This window comes from Heterocephalus glaber, unplaced genomic scaffold, assembly GCF_053883595.1.
Source record: "Heterocephalus glaber isolate CG9 unplaced genomic scaffold, H.glaber_assembly_v1.0 deba00001504, whole genome shotgun sequence".
Taxonomy (NCBI): Eukaryota; Metazoa; Chordata; class Mammalia; order Rodentia; family Bathyergidae; genus Heterocephalus; species Heterocephalus glaber.
In genome coordinates this window covers 4,384,766-4,390,765 of record NW_028258324.1, presented here as the reverse complement: position 1 = coordinate 4,390,765, position 6,000 = coordinate 4,384,766, and positions in this window count along the sequence as shown.

Here is a 6,000-nt window from a genome sequence, read left to right as displayed (position 1 = left end):
ATACAGCAAATTATTTCCTATGAGTGGCTTCATCCTGCCACCTTGCTGTCCCTTTGAGCTCAGACCCTGGAGGGCAAGACAGATGGATTGGCATAGGTGGGGTAGGTGAGGGTACAGGTTCACTGCCTAGGGTCCATTTTAACTTGAAAAGACCCCTCAGATAGAGCTAAGCTCTGGAATGAGACACACCTAGGGCTTCCTCCTGCTTCCAGACACCCCTCACCCCCACACAACCTGACTTAGCAGATTAGTCCAGGCCCCCCTCCCACCTCCGCGGCCTTAATGACTTTTTAATAAATTGAAAAATTGTTTCAATACCAAATACAATCCTGGGACATTGTTCGTGACTGTATTGAGCTTAAGTCAAATGCTTTGCATCCCCAAATCCAACTGATTAATAATTACAAGGAGCAAGACTGTCTTTACTGTAATGTGTTTAGGAAAACTGATGGATTTAATTTTTTTATCGGCCAAAGTAAGAAAATGTAATCTTTCTGAGAGTATCTAATACAACAATGCACCATAATTAGTTTCTCTGGAAACAGGCATAATGGAATAGAATAATAAATCACTTCTCCTTTCGTCCCTTCCCTCTGATGGAGAGAGATTTCCCCTCTGCAGGGCTGGGAATAGGACAGGAAGCAGAACTTGGGGGGATGAGGTGGCCACAGCTGTGCAGCTCTGGTTCCTCTCAGCTGACTCAGCAGAGCCTGCCCTGCCCTCCAAGGGGCACAGGGCACAGCTCCCCCATTGTCAGGCAAGACCTTGGGCATCTTTCAGGAGCTGGGACCAGGGTTCCAAGGTGGTGGTCACTCCTGCCTTCCTTAGCAGCCAGACCCACACCCACTGCCTATGACAACACACCTGCCTGAGCATCGAGATGATGGGACTTTGAGGAGCAGTCCTAACAAAGTATTATTTTGGCTCAGTGTTTAGGGATCCTGAGATAGGGGTGTTTGATGGGGGCCAGAAGAAAGTTCTTAACTTGTGGCTGGGACTGGTCACAGTTATGAGCTTCCCTGAAGTGTCCCCTTCCCCCAGTTTAGGCTGATAGGGAAGAAGGACACACCAAGAGGAGAGGAGAGTGGAAAGGGATTGGGCACAGACCACTAAGAGCCAACTCTCCCCAGCCAGGCGGGGACTGGCCAGCATCCCACTTTTTTTCTTGGTACAGAGGATTGAACTCTGGTCCATGTGCTTGTGGGGCAGGAAGCTCAGGTGGTGGAACCACTGAGCTAAATCCCCAGCCCATCCCCCCACTTTTTTAGGCAGCCCCCTAGGCAATGGCTTACCTGACAGCACTCAGCCTTCAGTCCAGCCTGGCAGCCTCAGTGGTCTTCATCCCCTGCGCTCCCTTCCTGGACCAGCCCCCCAGGTGGGAACTGTTTTCATCAGAGACTCCCTCACACCTGGGTGCTCCCTGTTCAGCAGCCAGCTGGCCACAGGCCTGCAATCAATAATGACAGGATAATTGTTTTATTGATCATCACCAGCCTTTGGTAGCTCAGTGATGGATGATGTCGGATGAGCCACACCCTCCCTGGCACAGGCACCATACAGGAGAATTAGCGATGGGCTCACCTGGGCCATCCCCATCCTGCCACCTCACTACCCCTCTCCCGACCCTGGCCTATGGTGATGGAGCACAAAATTGGGAAATTGGAGCCCTGGGGCTGAACCTTGGTATTCCAGACCTATTCTCCAGGGTTCTAGCCCCCCCTACCCACCCACCAATCTCTAGCCCCAGATCTGCTCCTACAGTCCAGCCCCTAGAAGCCCAGGCAACAGGGGATGCTCATCTAGGTTAGGAGTGTGGAGTAGTGTGTGGCCTGGGTGGCCCAAAGGGTGCCCTATAAATACCTACACAGACCATGAGGCCCACAGCCCAGAACTAGCTGGTCAGCGGTCACTCATTGCTACCAGAGGCCTCTCTGTGCCCACCTCATTCATACTTCTCTGTCTTGGCTCCCTCCCTCAGTTGACCCATTGTCTCCCATCATGGATCCTGAAAGACTCTCCCTGCTGGTCCCTGCCCCAGGGTCTCCTGTTGCAACCCTTATCACACCTGTGGCCAGAGCCTGTCTGAGCTCAGCTTGGACCCCAACTCCCTTCCCACAAGACTCCTCAGGAACACAGGTTTTCAGGTGCTGTTGGCTCACTACCCTCTTCCCAAGAGCATCCTCTGCTAGAATCCCCTGAGCCTCCCTCTCTGCCTCCCTGAGGGAATGCCCTCCAATATCTGGGAACAGGACCTCGAGTAGGAGACTTAGCCTGTAATCCCAGGAAGACCAAGGAAACCCATCTCAACCCTCACTGCTGATCCACTGAAGAACATGGGGATATGGGGCTGGGAGGTGGAGGAGGGCAAGAAGAAGAGGGAATCTGATGGCCTGTGTTTGTAACTGTTAAACTGGGTCCAATGCCTTGCTTCCAGGCTAAAGGAAGAATTGCACCTTCCTGCCCCCTGGTGGTCAGGTGGGGCTGTGTCATGAGTAGTGAGCAAAAGCTATACCTCTAGGCAGGCCAGGGGATTCAGGGGCCTGGAGTGTGGAGTGTGAGACTTTTAGGACCCTCTCTGCCTCTGTCGTAATGATGGTCAGTTGTCCAGGATTTGGCTGTGTGGTCAGCTGAGCCTCAGTGTGAGGATGATATGGAGCAGAGCCTTGGCTGACTCATGAGGAAAAGAAATAAAATAAACCTTTATTATTTTAAGCCAAAGATTCAGGTTGGGGTGGGGATGTAGCTCAGTGGCGCCGTGGCTGCCTGGCAAGTGCAAGTCCTGAGTTCAATCCCTGGTACCCCCCCCCCAAAATCTGGTTGTTGTTGTTGTAGCCTGAGCTCCTCCTAACTGATAGGAGGGAGGATAGGTCCCATAACTAGGTGGTACTGGGCAGGGCAGGAGAGTGTGGATGGTGGTAGTAAATTCTGGGAGGCCTGATTCTCACCCTGGTTTAGCCAACTGGACCTTTCCCTCTCTATGCTTCAGTCTCCCTTCCAGTGAGGTGCCTGTGTGTCTTTTGGGATGGTGAGGAGAATCAAATGAAAGAGACAGTATACAAGTCCTAGAGTCAGGCAGGAGTAAGGACAGAGAAGTGTGAATGGGGATGGGGGACTACTGTTAAAGTGACAGCAGTGGTGGTGGTGATGGTCATGGGGTCTGGAATGGTGTCTATGATGGTGACAGCAACACTGAACTATTGTCAGCTGTGTTGGTGATGGTGTTTGTGCCAGCGATGAGGACAATGACAGCAGCTGAGTCCATTCCCATCAGCCTGGCCCAGGCCCTGCTTTCCACCAGGGCACAGACAAGGCAGTGATCACAGCAGCCCAGACAGAAGGCCTGGAGCATTGATTAATTACCTTTGCTGGGGCTGGCTCAATTGTCTGCTGATCCCTGTTCCTCAAATACCCTGCCTGTCTGACCTGGGCAAGTCTTCAGAGCAGTACTGCTCAGTGTCAAGTCAGAGGTTCCCAGATATTCCAGTCCAAGGCCTCTTCACTTGCCTTAGGTATGCACCACCCATGGACCCAGCACAGGCTCCTTCTGAGGAGCTGGGTGCTGGGTCCTGTACTGGGCACCTGTGCAAGGCATCAGATGGTGTTTTCCCAAAACTTGATGGAAACAATATGGAGTCACCATATGCCAATGATGTGTACCAGATGCAGGCTGGAAGGGGGCTCAGGGACTTGGCCAATGGAGCCCACTCTTGGGCATTGCTTGCAGAAGTCAAGGAAGTAAGTAGCCTTGGTTCCATTAGCAAACATCTCTGCCCCTTCTGTGCAAGACCTTATACTGGCCTCTGGAGAAGTCAATAATGTGAAGTCAATAATGACTGCCCTGGTTTACCCTCAGGGAGTCCCACCTGATGTGCTGGACACATACACAGTATTTGGGTAAGGACTAGGGCAGAGCAGCTCTCTCACTGTAAGAACTCCCACCTCCAGAACATCTCCCTCCTGGTACAAATTGGCAAACTGAGGTCCCAGGCCGGTCCCAGGTCACACAGGGATCAGCTAGGTCAGAGTTACATTCTTACATCCTGGCCAGGGTTCTTCATACCGCACCCCAGCTCCTCGTTCTCAGCTGTTTCTGCTAGAAGGCACAGATGAAAATTTAAAAAAAAACAAAACCTCCCATTTTGTTTTTGCTGAATTGACACTTCTGTCATCCTAATCTGAGGGGCTTGGCTTGTCTGCTCTGAGGGGGAAAATGCCTCCATTTAAAAGCAGAACTAAAAGAAAAACATCCACAGGCCCCATTTCACTGAGCCAGACATGATGAGCAAACCATGGTCGTTAACATGATAAAAGTCACTTTGTCTGGGTGTAAAATTCATTTTTCCCCATTTAGCACATGGTGCATTTGCATCATATTGCAGTTCCTGGGCTGCAATCTCCTCCCAAGGTTGTCCCCAAATTGTTCCCATTCCCCCAGGGAGTGTGCCTAAGACCTGGGACTGGTGAGGCTGGGGCCACAGTTCCAGGAGTGGCTCACCATGGGCTGATTCCTGGGCCCTGAGGGTATTCCTCCCATAGTCCTGAGGGAAACCTTGCATCCCCACATTCTCTGGCCAGGCCTCCAGGCAACTTGGCAGGGTGGATGAGAGGGGGATCTAGGAACCACAGTGGGCCCCCATTTGGCCCAGTCCTTGCCTGATTCTGTCACAGAACATTCACAGGAGTCTGCCCTGTGCACCACTTGCCCCTCAGTCCCATCTGTGCCCTATCAGCCCGGGAGTCCTGTGCTCTGAGACAGAACCTCACCCAGTTCCTGAAAGAGAGGGAGGGAGTTGCCTGTAGTCACCTGAGCAACCAAGACAGGGCTCATTCAGCCCCATCACAGAGGGATGAGAGTTCAGATCCCGTCATCATGTGTGCTGGAACCCGAAAGGGTCAAATGCCTGGATTGAAGCTGACAGCTTGGGCCCTCTCCTATCTTAGAACATAGTCTTGGAGCCTCCTTGCACTTGGACTTAATTTCCTCAACTATACGATGATATGGGCCAGTCTCTGAAGTCCCTTCCAACTCTGTCCACCCCCTGAAAGTTGTTCAAATGTCACTAACTCTTCTGCTTGAGCTTTTAGGGGGATCAAACATCAGGGGACATCACAGGTGTGGGCCAGGGGGCAAGCAGACAATGGGGGCAGGGAGTCAGAGCCCTCTGTCCCTCTGCCTAGCAGGCCAAAGAGAACCCAGGACCTTCTCGAGGGCCCTACCTCCATCTCCTCCCCACAGAGACTATACTAATTTAAGGAAAGAAGTGACATTGGGCTATTGCTCAAAGCGTCCCAGGTGAGACTGGCAGCTGACACTGGTTTCGTAAATAGGATACAGCACCAGGGTTTTGGGAGATGGGAGTTGTTCCCTTTCTCTAGAGCTCTGCCAGCAGGGCAGAAAGGGAAAAAGGATAGACCTCCAGGACCTTGCCCTTCAACTCTGGCAGCTTGAATATAGTGAGTGGTAAAGCTACCTGCTGTGATAGGCAAGGTGTCTGAGACAGTGCCCCTTCTGGAGACAAGGAATAGCAGAGGGCCCTGGGGAGAGTGGAGAACTTTGAGAAGAGGCGATGGCAGTTGTTCCCAAGAAGGAGAAAGGAGAGAGCCCTCAGGTAGCACACTCACCTGGCCCTGAGGAGGCCCAGGCAGAGTGGACTCAGAAGATGGACAGTAGCTGGAACTAGGCTTACCAGGCCTTGCCCTGCCCTCTTGATGAGAGAGCTGGAGAGGCTGGGAAGGCCCAGGCAACCCATGGGAGTCCTGTCAACAATGGGGGACATGTGCAGCCACAGGGTCAACAGAGTTGCTGGAGGCCCTTTAGAGTTAACACTGGGGTCCCCACATGGGCTTTTCGATATAAGACAGGACTCCAGAAAGGCCATGGTCCAATTTCAGAGCAAGGTGTAAGCTGTCCCCATCTGTCTGGGACAAGAGGGCTCTGTGTCCTGTATCTCATGATTTATATCTTGCAACCTAGAAATGTCCCTGACCAGAGCACAGTTC